The 16,974-nt window shown below is 47.2% G+C and overlaps 1 protein-coding gene across 6 annotated transcripts in view; it reads left to right on the top strand.

The window, feature by feature from the left end:
• The window catches only part of LOC119184840 (parathyroid hormone/parathyroid hormone-related peptide receptor), a 288,427-nt gene that overhangs the window by 48,112 nt on the left and 223,341 nt on the right, over positions 1-16,974 (top strand). The window contains exon 1 of one of the 6 annotated variants that reach the window (XM_075891698.1): positions 8,531-9,292. The exons of the other annotated variants lie outside the window; for them this stretch is intronic. The gene's annotated coding sequence lies outside the window, so the exon portion shown is untranslated. Of the gene's footprint in view, positions 1-8,530; positions 9,293-16,974 lie in introns of those variants that run through there. 6 annotated transcript variants of the gene reach the window in all.

The following is a 16,974-nucleotide window of genomic DNA, read 5'->3' as shown; positions in this document are numbered from 1 at the left end:
CTTACCTTCGCATAGCAGCGCGTCGTCTCTCTAGATAGGGGGAGGGCGCGGAACCGCCTCAAAGAGGCAAGAGCTGCAACGCGCACGTGTGGTGAGGCCTACAGTCACAGCAGCGCTCAGATCGACATTCACGGCTAGACATCCCGAGTTGCTGCAAATCACCGAGCCGTCTTCGAGTGATGATTAAGTCAGCTGTCTGGAATTGTCGCCCTCAACGGGCTTTCCACTCCCGAACGGGGATAAACGCACTTATGAAGAAGGTCTGTTCTGTGTCATAGTTTTGTTTCTTCGCTCACTTCGTCATAGCCGAATGTGGTTGCTGTAGTGAGCGGAAAGGGAAGCGCGCGGGAGTTATCTATGCATCACACCAACCAGCAGACGCTCTAAAAACTGGTTTTGCGTTCGTGTGATGGCTGCAGCGCCGCTCTCGGGACAAAATTGCTCGCATGTGATACAGGCTTTGGTCATAACACGTGTGTAATAGTGAAAACTCATTACACTTGAAGTAGTGCCCTCTAGATACGTAATCTTGCGTTACACCAACATAGATCCACACATGGGGATCCTACGACGCTCTGCACTCGTAGTTCGATTCACATATTCCAGTTTTTTTTTTTACCACTTCAACCCAGCGGTTTAGTTGTTTTCTTGTTACCAATGGACACGTACCACGATGACAACAAATTCCGGAGCCTTTTTACTGGAATGATCAAAGGCAAAAAAAAGAAACGAGTTCCTTTTGAAACCCCAATATCGTCGTCCGGGCCGCTTGCATCCGGTTGCTGGATCTGCAGCGCACCGACGCCTTGTAACATTCCAGTGACCGAAAACTCTGTGGACCACGAAAGCCCACTCTTCATATTGCTATACCATGGCCACGTGTACGAGCGTGCAACAAGGCTTGCGTGGTGAAAAGAAAGGTGCAACACAAATAAACGTGGCTATGCTGGAGTTGTCTAATTGCACTCTGATACACTGTTCATTTGCATATTTCAAGGTTTAGGAGCGTAAAAATGGCGGCATATCTACGGGATGAATGATGGAGAGTGAGGCGAAGCATCCGTCCGTCTATTCGTTCTTGCTTCCGTCCGGCCATGCGTCCGTCTGTGTGACCGTGCGTGCGTCCATCCGCCCGTCCGTGCGTGCGTCTGTTCGTGCGCCCGCACGTCCATCCGTGCGTCCGTCCCTGCGTTCATCCATGCATCCGCCCCTGCGTTCGTCCATGCGTCCATCCGTTCGTGCAGCCATCCATGGGTCCGTCCATGCATCTGTCTGTGTGTCCATTTGTCCATCTAGTCAACACTCCAAGTACCACCATCTCGCATCTTTTCATCATATATTCCGCATATAGAAACACCGCCATTCATCGGACATTCCAAGGACTAAACGAGAGGTGGCACACGCACACTTTCTTACGGCTTGCGCTTCGGGTCCACTTCCCACCTTTAACCACCTCGAGTTCATGGTATATACTAGTTCACTGTATTCATGGCACTGCGGCCCAACGCTCGCTAAACCTTTCTAAAACCAAGGAAGCTACGCCCAGTGAGTATAACGTAGCAACCCTTTCTTGTCAGATAGTGCTCAATGTACATGCCAATGGCTGCTAATGGGGAATGAGAGACAGGGGAATCCGGCTTTTTGTTAACGAACACGCTGCGAATTTTTTATTGTTCAACAACGCACAGGAGAAATCTCTCACCAGGTCCATCTTGCAGGTCAAAGCGTAAGACATGTTACGTATTACGATGAGGGACGAACGGGTGCTGCTTTTAAGAGCTTCGCCCCTAAAATCGACCATCGCAGAAAGCTGGGGAAATTCTCAGCTCGAGCGCACCAAAACAAGCGAACTCGGAAAAAAAATTGGCCCCGTATCTGCATGTTAATCTGCAGATGTCGTCCAAAGACGATAGTCTTGCACGTAAAGAGAGTGAACAAAACATTTATTTATGTTCTGCGCAAGAAATTGGTTAATGGTATTCTGGAGGCGCTGCGTTAGTGCCTCGAGCGTGCAGCGGAGGTGAACGAGTGCATCAAGCACGTCACACGTGAGACATGAGCGCCATCTGACATTTTTTTCGGAAAACGAAGCACGTGGCTCTGAGACGGGCATGCGCGCCCGTCTCAGACGGGATAAGGTGTAGAACGCAAGGCGACGATAGGTGCCACCACCGTCTCGTCTTAGCAAAGCATTGGAAACACTCGTCTTTTCGTGCAAGCGTCGAATGGTCAGCGCAGCGTGATAAGCGCTACGGTCCTTAAAATTACTTATGTATGCCTTTTCTAGTAAAAGGCGCACATGCAGAATATATACGTGTTGTTATGGTGCCCCAGACATGCGCAATAATTCCTTTTTAATTGACAATTGCACAAGTATGAAAGCTAAACCTTGAGCAACAATGGTGGGCGCTGCGGATGGGGTCGGCCGTTTCAAGTACCTGGTGCCGTTAAGAGTGGACAAACAGACAAATGTACAGACAGACAGACAGACCAAGATTTTTCCCAAAGAAAGGTCCCAAAGAAAGAGTCCCAAAGAAAGGTCCCAAAGAAAGGGTATCGTGTTTAGAAAAGGGGACCAGCGGGCGCTTTCCGCAACCATAGCGGCGCATCGCAGAGGTGTGCCGCGCAGCAGCGGTGCATACGCGGTGCCACTCATCGCCACCGCTCACTCACTCGAATGTGAAACACGCTTAAAGAAGCAGTGACACAAAACTTTTGCATCTTAATTTTTTATGGCAGTAGGTAGTTTATGACCCGCTTATCACGGCTGGAAACCTGGTTTGCGTGAAGTAGTCGCTCTTTTCGAGCACCCAGTCTCAGTTTCGGTTTGAAAGAGCACCGAGCTAGGCAGGAGCAGTTGCGGGGGCAAGGTAAACGCAGCTGACCGCGGGACCACACAAAACTGTGACGTGGGTGCTGTACTCGAGAGGGTGCACCAGTGGGCACCGCACTGACAGTCAGCACACGCGAAGCCGAAGGAACGGAGGAAGAAATTAAAGCTGGCGCAGCGCAAGTCGCGTGCCAGCAACCAGCAAACACAAACTCGTGACGTAGCTTTGTTTACATCGCCCCAGCGTCGACATTTGCGTCGCGAGGGGCTCCGCGTCTCGCTCAGTCGCTCGGCGTGCTCTTTAGTATTGATATTTAATACGTTCTATAGGCTATACTTACCCTTGATGATTTCGTAGATGCTGTGCATGTCTCCACATAAATCTACGTCACTCATTCTCTCGCCCTCGAAATTTCGTGCGAGTGCTCCAATGAGAAGTGTGCCCAACGACGTGCGACTAGGAGTGCGAAGGTACATAGAAATATTATCCGAGAGATTTTTTTTTATACACTAATAATGAAAACCACATACAGTTAAGCGAAGGAGAACATAGGGGACATTATTAGCAGTTTTTAACTGTAGTGTAATGGTCCTCACTCACGTTGGTGTCGGGGTTGGCGCCGACGCGCACAACGAAATGTCTGCGAAATGAGCTGTTCAACACTGTCGCGTTAAAATAAGGATTAGACAGAAGGCAGCCAAGTCTGCTCGGAAGTCAAACATTCTTCCACTCTAGGTCTTTGAACTGCTCTTGAAAAAAGACTGTTTGACAGCGCGAAGAGGCGGCCATGTTAATTATTATTGCAGTGTTGGCTGTATTCTTTATAGAAATATGCTTAATTTCTCTGTCATGCTGATTGATATAAAACGGATGTTGAATGCGCCTTCACAGATGCCCTGACATGTTTTACAGCAACGCTTTTACGCCGTCCGTCGGTCCGGTTCGCGATGTAGACAAGCAACTATCATCAATATTTTTCTTACAGGTCCACCGACTTTACTGCCATTATTGTAACATCTAGAGTGCCCCAAAACAAACCAAACAAATGATTTATGCAAATTAAGAAAAGCAGAGGCCCATGTACGGGCCCACTGATGGGCCTCTACTTTTCTTAATTTGCATAAATGATTTCTCTGGTTGCACCTCCTCTTCCATTCGTGTTTATGCCGATGATTGCGTTTCGTACCAAGTCATTAAAATACACGATGATCGTTACCGCCTGCAGGAGTCATTTGCTGGGTTTTGAGATTGGAGCTACGCTTCTTCGCACAATCTCTAATCGTGACAAAGTGAGTGCTTCGTTACTTCATAAAAAAATACGTTTATTCAATTTTGACGTAGAGGTAACTTGCATATGCATTTGCATCAGTTGCCTCCAGAGAGTCTGTGATGCTTTTTACAAAGGCCGTTCTTGCAGCTATCGCTGTGATTGCGATGCGTTTCCTGCGCAGCCAGGCAGCAAGCCAAATGCGCCCGATCCAAACGCTCAGCACCTCTTTCCTTGGCTCTTTACTGCCACTCTTTGTTGGCTAACCTTCGCGTCTGCTTTGCGTTCATGGGTGAGGGTTGCCATATGGCAATTGTCAGATGACGTAATTTTTTGTTCAGTTATGTATGTATGTATGTATGTATGTATGTATGTATGTATGTATGTATGTATGTATGTATGTATGTATGTATGTATGTATGTATGTATGTATGTATGTATGTATGTATGTATGTATGTATGTATGTATGTGTATGTATGTATGTATGTATGTATATATGTATATATGTATGTATGTGTGTGTGTGTGTGTATGTATGTATGTATGTATGTATGTATGTAAGCACGTAAGTACGCGTGTGTGCGTGTGTCATCTACTTGAAGCGTGTTGGCGGTTGAACAAAAAGTTTTCTCTTTAGTGGCCTATCTGCTGTCCGGACGCCAGTTAAATATTTGTATGTGTGCGTATGTGTGTGTGTGTTTGCGTATGTATGAGTTGTGTTTATAGAAGAGGTGTTCAAGTGAAAATGTATAATACCGAATTGTGTGCAAAAAGGAAGATTTCATTCAATGCGAACACAATGCGCTTGATCACAATGACCCCATTTATGAACGGGCTGAAGAATTCCTTGTTCCCAACATGCCTGTGGCCGTGACCTAGCCTTGCACAGCGTCAATGAGTTCGTCGTCCGAGTTGAAGCGCTTTCCTTTCATATGTTTTTTTTTCCACGGCACAAAGCATTTGGAAAGGGGAGGTGATGAATCAAGGTCGATTTAATACCTTCAGCTATCAGAAATTCATTAGTGCTTCGCTGCTCTTCAATCGTCGAATTTTGCGACGTGAACGCCATACTGTCTTCACGCACACTGCTGCCTCTTTCGGACGACACTCTTTATAACAGTCCCTGCTCTCTCCTGCACATTCCTGAGCCTCTGCATGCTCCGATTTACGGTGAAGACTCCAATGGTATCCTCGATGTCTCGCTACATTCTCTCATAGCAGCATGACGACAGTTATATCACGAGAACAGCACGACGACAAAGAGTTAGTTCTGTTCTCGCAATATCGTTATGCCATACCAACTAGCGCAAACTGCCACAGTCATAGCGGCATACGCACCTATGCTAACGGTCATGTTGTTGTGACGTTTCTTACCTTTTAATATGAAGGCCACTTCTATATCGTACATAAGCTATACTCGAGGACAACTTTCTGTGGCAATGAAGGCAAGGCTGCCTGGGCGGAGCTACTGTTCCTGTACTCCTCCGCGAAGTAGTCCGGTTCGGCTCCCGTTTCGAATGACGGCCGCGTTCATGTAATCCCACTGCACACAACTTGATAAGCCTGCTTGAAGAGCCATTTGTGAGCGCGATTCGAGAGAAGCTCCTTCGGCGACTCGTCGGAATAGCTGGAGGGCGACGCGCACTCACCCACAGACGAAGACGCCATTTTAACAGTGAAGTGCACGTAAAACGTGCGACGTTTTCAGACGCGCAAAAAACTCGAAATGACTCTTCAGAAAGCAACAACAAATAATGGTATCTCCCCAGCACGTGCAGCGTCCCTTTATAAACATCACCTAGTAGCAAATAATGTTGTGTTTTTTTATTACTTTCACGCGAAAAACACAGACGCATTCATGACACCATAAAATTTCCTAATATACACTAGTAGGAACTCTGGCGCTAGTGTCTATGGGAGCTGCAACGCACGACACTTCAGCGAGCATGGGAATGATGGGTAGTACACACATTTGTCTGATATCCGTACTTCTGGCCTGCTTTTGGCTCCGTGTGTGTTCGTGTGGCTTGGAGCTGTTTTCTTATGAAACAAATATTAGCGAATGTTCAGTGGTTGTGCGTCGCCATCTTATTCTTTTAAACTTAGCTTTCCAAATCGGCTCACAAAGCTCGAAAGGGTTTAGTCCTTCATTCAAAACAAAACCGAAACACAGCAATAAACGAAGCCGCAAGTACGATTCGCCACGCACAAGTACGAAGACCAGGCAAATGTGTGTACTACCCATCATTCCCATGGTCGCTGAACGATCGCAGCGCCAGAGTCTCCTCTAGTTAATTTTAGGAAACTCTATGCATGGCATATATTTTACAGTGGTGGCACATGCCGACTTTGGCTCCATAGCCTTCCCTTCATTGCCACAGAAAGTTATCCCCGAGTATATTTGGCTAGAGAGCGGCATGGTAAAGAAAGCAGGCGGATCTTGGAAAAAAGGAAATCACTTCACTAATGAACGGCTTGATTACTTCTAGGATTAGTTTCGCACGATGACAGAGAGATAGGTTAAGTCAAAGGCAGGGAGGTTGACCAAGAAAGATTTTTCTGTTTGATACCCTGCACTGGGGAAGTGCAAGGGGGATGAAAAAAGCCCTTGCAATGAGTGCACCCTGTGGCTTCACTATTAGCAGTTCAGTTTCCTACGAACATTCCTTTCGTTGATGAAGGCCCTACCCGAACATTTGAAACTTCTAAGCCTGCCTGATGGCTAGGCCTTACTTTTTTTATTAGCCGGTCCGGAAGAGGGTTCGTTTACTTTTAATGAAGTTGTTCTCTCTCCCATCGTTCTCCAACTCATTCAGTGTTACCTTGAGGCAATGCAACGTGCAAACGCTTTAGCACTTTTCCCAAAGAACTACGCTAGGATATTCCACAAAAGTTCGTGGCGGCTCCTCTTATGCAAAACCCGAGGCAGCACGAGCACCCGGCGATTACCACGCGTGAAGTGCCCACTGCTTCGTTTACCAAATGGTCGATGACGCCATGTCAATGTTTGAGGTGAGCTTGTGGAGTTTGCCAGGCACATTTAGAATCTTGTTCGAGAGATTGGCGAACTCTGTGTGTGATACGTGCGATTTTGACGCGCTTTATGGACTTGGTGCAGTCGAGATGCGCATCATCTGCGATGAGTTCTATCGGTCCGTTTTCCTGCCGCGAAACGCCGAGCTGATTGATTTGTGGGGTTTAACGTCCCAAAACCACCATATGATTATCAGAGACGCCGTAGTGGAGGGCTCCGGGAATTTTGACCACCTGGGGTTCTTTAACGTGCACCCAAATCTGAGCACACGGGCCTACAACATTTCCGCCTCCATCGGAAATGCAGCCGCCGCAGCCGGGATTCGAACCCGCGCCCTGCGGGTCAGCAGCCGAGTACCTTAGCCACTAGACCACCGCGGCGGGGCACGAAACGCCGAGCCAACGAAGCGTAAGGGCAGGGGCATTGACTTGTACGACTAGATTTTTTAAACTTAAGAAGATTGATGGGCTTTATGTTCGGTGAGGCGGCTTCGTCTTGGAGGCCATCGCAGATTTCTTAAACGTTCTTAGCAATTTTATTTAATGATTGCAAATACTTTTCGATTATTTCTGATAATGATAGTACTTTATGCCTTGTCCGTTCGTGTCACCCCCTTTTTGAGCGTTGCTAGCTTTTGCTATGGTCTGTATCAAGCGCTATGCTGGGAGCGGGATCACGCCACGTGATATGAATCGGAGCACGAAGAGCTGGCCCCTTGAAGTGCTGTGCTCTTAAAAGGTAAAGAAATGATAATAATTCTTGGCGTTTCACGTCCCAAAGCCACGATATGATTATGAAAGACGCTGTAGTGAAGGGATACGGAAATTTCGACCATCTGGTGTTCTTGAACGTGCACCCAAATCTGAGTACACGGGCCTCGAGCATTTTAACCTGCACCGACAATGCGACCTCCGCGGCCGGGATTCGACCCTGCGACTTTGGGCTCAGAAATAACAGAAAAATGTTACACGTTGCACTGAGAGCATGCTTATTTTTATGCTAGAACGAAGTTGATACCACATGCACCAGGCAACGTAGTTTTCGAGACGGCGCGCTTCGGCTGTAGCCTTCCCAGTCGAAGCGCGATCGCATTTAGCTATCTTTCTTCAAACTAAACTGGTGGGCTGGCTCACCTGTTGCTGCGCGAATCGCTCTATTGACCTGTAGATATGTGAAGATTTCTTACGAGCATCCGCAACACCATCGAAAAACCATTTCTGCTCGAGAGTGGTCATCACCATGGAAGTGCACGCATTTCGGGTTGTGAAAATAGTGTCCTACTAGCCGAGCTTTGTGAAAGAATCACACGGCGGGCCGCGTCGATTGCAGCGACCCCTGCGCTGGGCGGCGGCGCGCGCGCCCGTTGTGTCGCAGAGTAGAACGCGCCTCGAGTGTCGCTGGCCGCCTCTCGCTCGGCGGTTCCCGGCGGGGAAGTTCGATCGACCTTTGATGCCGTCGCTGGCAAACTGCTCCCGGACATTCCGTCACCAGGAACATTGCGACTTGAATGAAGACAGTGCGCTGTAGTTGAAAGGAACATCTGAAAGCCCCCGTGCACTCGTACGTCTGCCACTGAAGTGTTTCCATCAAGGAGAGACAAGAGAAATGCATTAGTTTGCTGCGTGGGAAAAACTGACCGCCTTTCGTAAAGGGTAAATCTGCCAGTCAAAAAAGCAGACGACGCAGAGGAGTCGCCCAATGGACATTCTTCTTAAAAAGAAAGCCAAGAGAGAACAAAAACTTTTTCTATCCGAGACAACTGACCCAAGATCTTGAAATAAGCATCTGCTATAAGCAACATATCCCACTACAGCTGCCGTAGACAGGTTGTAACCCGAAGCCATCTCAGTTTTATCAGCAGTATCATTTATCTATAGATACGGACCCCAACGTGAAGCCATTCCTGGAGAATTTGTCCACAGTGGTAAACTATTTCATTCCGCAAGAAGTAGACAAACGAGCTTATTTCAACAAGAATCTCTCGTAGTTTCATGCCGTGATAACCGGCATTTGGTTAGTCAAGACGGTTCCACAGTTTCGCTCTTTCTCTTTGTGCGCCACAATAAGAACTGTGAGCGAGGGCAGGCCTGTTGGTGGATCCAACTGCTTCCTTATTAGCGAGGAAGCCATCTTACACATTGTGAAGTCTACTAACCTCAGGTGAGTGAACTTTAGCTCAATTCTGTTGCGCTGCATTCTGTCGTGCTTGCATAATCTAACGTGGAATGTCCGGCTGTTTCTTGTAAGTATGGACACTGTATGCATATCCGCAGAATCAAGACATTTGCTTTACGTAGAAAAGTTATCATGGTACCGAATTTCCAAAGTTTTCTTTTAGGTGGAAGGTGTCATTGTTGCTACCGCGTTAAATTACACAAGACCCTCTGCGCTCCAAAACTTTCACCGAGCGCACACAGAAATTTAAAAGTTCAAGCATTTCGTTCGAAGCAGCTCGTTAGAATCGTTGTTTCCTTTTGTTTACGTCTGCGCAAAATCTGATCTTTCTGTAGCTTTTTTGTTCATTTTAAGCGTCATTTTGTAGCTCCCCGTCTCTTATGCCGACTATGGCCACAAGTGTCATAAAAGTTGGAAGACTTTTTTGGCATTGATCAGCCATATTATAAAACAGCACTTTCTTGGCACTGAATTTCAACTAAATATATGACTTTGCTACGAAGAGTACATCTTGGGCACTCCCTGTTCTGTGAAACAAATATCAAAGATTCATTTTTCACTGATAAGTAAAGCAGCCACGGCAGTCAGTTCACCTAGGGCTTCGCAAGAAATGTGCAAAACACTCGCAACGCGGACGTAAATGTACTGAAGCAACAGGTATAAGCCATTTTCTGTTGCGAAAAAGTGATTGCAATTACAGCGTCTGCATCCTGCCTTATAGTTGCTTCAATGCGTACAAACCAGTGCACGAGCTATCGATATGTCACTCTGAAAAGGTGCACTTACAATTGCCTGACGGACTAGCCTTGTAGCAAAGCTTCATGCAATAGGAATTTTGCATGATGTCTACTGCTTTCTGGTTGGTTAGTTGGTTGCACCACAATGCTTCAAAATTTTATCACCCATGCTTTTTCGCCGGCCTATATTTTCATGCGTAGTAACTGAACTTGGAGGAAAGAAATGGTCGGGCTTTTCCAGGTTTTATGCCATATTTTATTTTTCTGGGTGAAAGGACGGGATCTATCTATCTATCTATCTATCTATCTATCTATCTATCTATCTATCTATCTATCTATCTATCTATCTATCTATCTATCTATCTATCTATCTATCTATCTATCTATCTATCTATCTATCTATCTATCTATCTATCTATCTATCTATCTATCTATCTATCTATCTATCTATCTATCTATCTATCTATCTATCTATCTATCTATCTATCTATCTATCTATCTGTCTGTCTGTCTGTCTGTCTGTCTGTCTGTCTGTCTGTCTGTCTGTCTGTCTGTCTGTCTGTCTGTCTGTCTGTCTGTCTGTCTGTCTGTCTGTCTGTCTGTCTGTCTGTCTGTCTGTCTGTCTGTCTGTCTGTCTGTCTGTCTGTCTGTCTGTCTGTCTGTCTGTCTGTCTGTCTGTCTGTCTGTCTGTCTGTCTGTCTGTCTGTCTGTCTGTCTGTCTGTCTGTCTGTCTGTCTGTCTGTCTGTCCGTCCGTCCGTCCGTCCGTCCGTCCGTTATGGTCGCTTCAGTACGTTGGGATTAACCAAAATTGACACAAGAGCAACAGGACTGTATGACTGCATGACGTTCGCGACTGCCAGGTTACGGCAGGAATAGCCTGATATGCCTGATGCGTACATCATGAAACCCTTTTCCACATTCACGCATGGCGCCGATACGCGTTCCACGACGCAGGTTATGAATGTATGCACCAAAGATGATTCACAGTATGTACTAACGCGGTTCAACAAAATTATAGATTGGAAACCTTATAAGACATTTTATGTAAACGGAAAAAACCGAAAGCATATGTTTGCTATAGCTCGCGATTTGAATCTAGCACACAAACGCTTACATATAAACTCCCATGGCTCATCAAGCGATAGCGCCGCTTGTGCCTGAATGATGACGCCGGCATATTGTACGTACCTTTCATTACGATAAAAGTTATGTCATTCACTAAAAAGAAATGCTGGGCACAGCGAAGCATGGGTCCATGGTCGCTAGTACTCCCCGTTGACTGTCACGTCCAGCTTCGAGATGCGCGATTTCCTCTTTGGTCACTATTGCTCTCTTCCTCATTCTTTCAGTGGTATGCTTTACTCTCTCTCGCTCCCCTCCTCCTCGTGCTCCTTCTCCTCACACTAACTTCCCGACCCCACCCTCTTTCTTCACTATACTGTAGAAGGCTATACTACTCTCTTTAGGGCTTGGATAGTCAAGGGGCGAGAATGCTCGTTCTCGAAACGAAAGTACACGCATTCAAAGTCGGCCTCGGGAAGATTTCTTTTTTTTTAGCAGGAATTTTCTCTTCATTTTTTTCTCTCAGTCTTTGTGTCTTTGCTGTCTTTCTTTTTCGCTCTCTGTACTCTTTCTCGGGGTTATTACAGACCATGCCATAGCGGTTAGTGTTGGCATCAACCCAAAATCTGTGACACATCCCTATCGGAAAAATTGCCATGGTGGATACTGGAAAACATGGTGGGCGTAGTGGAAATAATAGTGGGCATGGTGGAAATAATAGTGGGCATGGTGGAAATTATGATGGCCATGGTGGGACGTAGTGGAAAATATGGTGGTTATGCCGGGCCATACTGGGTGGTATGGTGTACAGATGATGGGTAAAGTATAAATGATGGTGGAAAGCATAGGCTAGATAGTGGGCAATAATGGGACACTCTGCCCACCATTGAGATAACGGTGGGAAGCCCTAAGCATATGGTGGGTGGTGCTTATTATGGTGGGCTACATGGTGTACCAAGCTCAGAAACTCTTCCCACCATTGCGATAATGTCGGGAAGCACTAAGCAGATGATGGGTGCTGCTTGTTATAGTGGGCCACATGGTGTACCAAGCTGAGAAGCTCTGCCCACCATTGCGATAAAGCTGGGAAGCAGTAAGCAGATGATGGGTGGGCTTATAATGGCGGGCAATTTATATAGTGTACCAAGCTGGGATCTGTACAGTACATGTTCTACCACCATGATTTCCACCAAAGGTTAGGCCTACTGACCGAGCCCGTACAATTGTGCTGTCCGTGCTTCCGGGTTTCAGAATACACGATTACGACGACTAAGTATGACAATACAGCGCAGCCATATGGCATCAATTAACCTAAACGAAGCACTTTTCATTGCGTATGGTGTCCGCTCAAGAAGCAACAAACATCGATGCGACGCGATTAAAGCCCTCCCAGAGAACGTAATTAAGTGTCTTCTCACCGACAGCCGCCGGTCGCACTCGCCGGCACTTCTCTAGCTTTTGTACGAGAACTCAGACGTGGCAATTCGTATGCTTGGTGAACCAATATGATAGCGTAATGTTTCCGGCAAACTGCATTCGTTTTGGCCAAGCCGTTATGTAGTTGTTGCTTTAGCGAAAGAGCTACAGCATTGCGCTGGCGCGACCGCCCTCTACATTGCGCGAAAAGCATCCCAATACTCAATCAAATAAGTTAGGCGGGCGTATCTATGCAATGAGCCTAGAAGCTTCATAAAGTGTGAGCAGATGTCGCCCTTTAGAACGAGCGCGAAACGGATATTAAACTTGGCAGACCCCGCCGGTAAACTGTTGCTGCTCCCCAGTCCACTTGGTTTTTTTTTCTTGAAGTTGTGAATTGTAAAAAAAATTAGCACTAGTGCCATTAACATAGTGGCAATCGTTAGAGGCCGCAGTTGCTTGTGTTTAATAAATGTGCAATTTTTAGTAGCAGGTGTAGATGTTGTATATGTTGTGTACACGACAAACATAACTTTAAGTTGAACCTTAAGTTTGTATGCGAACTAAGTATTTAACACTCAATCAATGTCATGTTGGTGTGGCGCAGTGGTTAAATAAAGAAAAAAAAATGGTGTGGCGCAGTGGTTAGCGTCTTCATATGGGAATCCGCAGGTTGGAGGTTCGATCCTCCGTGGCGCCTCGTGTTTTTTTTTTACGGGACGGGTGTTTTTTATACTGTTTTTAAAGAATTCTTTTTTATTTTTGGGGCAGCTCGTCACGGTGATTCTGACGTCATTTCGCGCTCAAGTGTTGCCGGCACTGCAGCACCCAACATACCCACCATGCGCCATGGTGGGCGTTTCCCACCATTCACCCACTACATTAATCCACTATAATGGTGGGTGGTGGTTTCCACCATGCCCACCATTCGTTTTTTTCCGATAGGGATACCTGTTCCTGACTATGATTGTTGTGGCATGGCCAGAGTCCGGTGACCTTGCTGGAATTCGCAACAGTGGTATATAGTTTCTACAAAGTTTCAGGGATCCCGCCTGGAAGAGTCACCCTTGCCAAGTCCATAGCTTAAGGAGTTGGTAAACGTTACACCTACCCACGATCGACACATCAAAGTAGTGGTACGTCACGAAGTCTTTGATGGCAGTTACTGAAAACGTTGGTCACCTCTCAAGACTTGCATCAAAATGCGGCATAATTATATTTCAGTGAGCAGCGCAAGAAATAACAGTACAACAGAAGAGGCACAAAGAGGCATAAACAGTCGCTCTTTGTATGCTCCGCACAAAATTGATTTCCAGAATGCGTGCCATATTGTCAAAGTTTTCTATTTCTGCGTTGAACCGATTCGCCAAAACATCTACTTCAGAGGCTATCGATTGCGGCGTAGCTTCTTGATATTGATCCTCTGATGGCATTCGCCTAGATTTCACCGAGATTAAAGGCTTTGGTGACTTTCTGCGACTTGCCAGAGGTTAAAGCTGCGTAAAAAAGAGGGAAGAACCACTAGAAGGACACAAATATTTGAGCTGTTGTCTGGTTCTTTTCTTTCTGGTTCTCTCTATTTTTCACTGCTTTATTCTCCGGACTGTGAGATAATGATACGTGGCCCTGCGACAGAGCAAGTTATATATAGGCAAACGAATTAAAAAATCAGTAGGAGAGCATCTGTATGCTCTATTTGACGGAGGCAGCAACCGTAAGGTCAAGTGAGGGCGCAGAAGTTGGTGGCGTCATCATCATCATCATGGACACTGGGAATGAGGTAGCTAGGAAAGCGGCAGTGAGGAAAAATTGGCCCCGTATCTGCATGTTACACTGCTAATATCGTCGAAAAATGATAGTATTGCGTCTGAAGAGAGTGAACAAAACGTTTATTTGATTTTCTGCGCAAGAAAATCGGTGAATGGTATTCTGGAGGCGCTGCATTAGAGCGCCTCGAGCGTGCAGCGGAGGCGAACGAGCGCATCAAGTCACGTCACACGTGAAACGAGCGCTATCTGGCAGTTATCTTGGGAAACGAAGCGCGTGGCGTGCGTGCCCGTCCCGGGGGTGATAAGGTGTAGAACGAAAGGCGACGGTAGGTGCCATTACCATGTCGTCTTAGCAAAGCATTGGAAACACTTGCCTTTTCGTGCAAGCATTGCATGATCAGCGCAGCGTGATAAACGCTACGGTCCTTGGAATCACTGATGTGTGGCTTTTCTAGTAAAATATACACATGTAGAATATTGACGTATTGTTATGATGCCTCAGATATGCGCAATAATTGCTTTTTAATTGACAATCGCACAAGTATGAACGCTGAATTTTGAGCAATATTGGTGGGCGTTGTGGGCGGGGTCGGCCGTTTGAGGTATCATCTGGTGCCTTTTAGGGTACCATTAAGGGCGGACAAATAGAGAAATTGACGGACAGACAGACCAAAATTTTTGCGTCGGAGGTCCCCAAGGAAGGCTACCGTCGCTAATAAAGAGTATGTTCGACGAGACATCTTGTGCGCGCTTTCTTCTTGACAACTGGGGACTCGTCCGGGATATAGAATGGACAACGAAGCCCTTTAGGATGAGGTTGTACAGTATCTTATAAGCCAAACAGATGGATCAGCGATCCAGCGAAAGCAAATCTCCTCGCAGCTGCTGTAACGGGTGATGGCCACCGCAGTCATGCCCTTGCCAGTAGGCCTAGTCGTGCACGTGCCCGTGCCGCAGCACGTGCAGCCACCTGCCATGACTTCCACGCTGCTAGTTGAACCACTGAAGTTCTCGGGCTTCAGTGACCCTCAGTCGCCGAAAGTTTTCTTGGAAGAGTTAGGCAACTTTTCTCTCGTGTCCGGAATGAACGAGGCCAAAAGACCGCACAACATGCTACCGGATGCATTGGAAGGCAGCGCTAAGCTCTGGCGGCGGTTCGTGGGCGATTTCGCTTCGTGAAACGAATTCGCAAAAGCCTTCAGCGTGGAGTTCGCTTCTGTCGACTGCAAACGTCACCTGAAGTAAGAGCTGGAACAGCGAACACAGCACCCCGAGGAGAATTAAAAGTACTTTATTTACACTATATCGGCGCACTGCGACTGCATGAGAGCCTGTAACCGAGCAAGAAAAATTGCAGCAGTTTCTCCGCCCAATGAACCCGCAGCTATAGACCTCGCTTAAGACTCAACCTTTACAACAGGGAAAGAGCTCGTAGGCGGTGGTGGATGAATTGATGCAACGAGCATGGCGGCGTTGGCAGTACAAAGCACCGCCACCTCTAACCAAGATGGCTGCAAGAGAACTAGCATTCCGACCACGCATGGCGGCCGAACGTTCTCAGACCACGACTAATGTCTGCAACGCCACTGTGGCTATGACTACTTCTACCGCATCGTCCTCGGCATACCACTGGCCACTACACATTGCACCGTTTCAGCTATCATATGCCCATGATGAGTCCCCTCCGGCATTCAGCGTGCCCACCTCGGTGCAACCACTAGCCCATGCCTCACAGCCAGCCACCCGTTGCAAGCAGCCCAACACACACGTTTATTGTCAGCGCTATGGAGGCATCAGCTCGCCAGTGCGTCGCGGCAAGACAAAACGTGCCGTCAACGTGCTTCCACTGCAGTCAATCGGGACATATTCGGGATGAATGCCCAGATTATTGTTACCCATAAAACCAGCGTTGGTAGATGCCGCGCCTGTGGGCATCTACGACAGCGCACTCCAGGTTGCGACTACTGCTGGCAGAAAGGAAGCCCAGCTCGATATCCGCATCGGAGTGATGACATTCCAGGCGCTCCTAGACACTGGGTACAGCGTAAGCCTTCCAGGATAACAAGGAATTGCAGCCGCCGAGGCCACAGGAGCCAGCCATAAAAAAGAGCTACGCGTGCTCCTTTTGGCCACAGTTTGGTCCCAATTCACTACCTTACTCCGATGCACGATCCACTGGGGCAGTAAGGTCTCGCCTGCAGCGTTTGTTTTTTCTGTGTGCCCGATCTTTTTAGAGACGTGCGTTGCACTAGGAGGTTAAACAATCGGCACTGAACCACAGCGCACGATGCCTTTTGTGGAGGCACAGCGGCAGGTTAAGGAAGGCCTAAGCAGCGAAGAAATGTACGACCTACAAGCCTACTGCCAACTCAAAAATTCCAACCTCCAATCATCCCATACACCGCACACCTCAAGTCAATGTAGACTCACGTCTGGCACTATTGCTTGATAACCTCAGCCCAATCATTACTGCGTACCCATGTCGTACTCCATTGGCTGAGCACTCCATTGACACCGGGGACAGCCGACCTGTACGCTGCAAGATACGTGCTGTCAGTGCTAAAAAAAGCCAATATTGACAGGTGCAGCGCTGATCTCAGCAAGAAAAGAAGCTCATACACCCAAGCACCAGTTAATGGTCAAGCGCTTTATTTCTGGTTACAAAAACAGTCAGGTAATTTC

This window comes from Rhipicephalus microplus, chromosome 1 (assembly GCF_043290135.1).
Source record: "Rhipicephalus microplus isolate Deutch F79 chromosome 1, USDA_Rmic, whole genome shotgun sequence".
Classification (NCBI taxonomy): Eukaryota; Metazoa; Arthropoda; class Arachnida; order Ixodida; family Ixodidae; genus Rhipicephalus; species Rhipicephalus microplus.
Note: the sequence above shows the minus strand (reverse complement) of the source record. Positions and strands in the feature narration are given on the sequence as shown.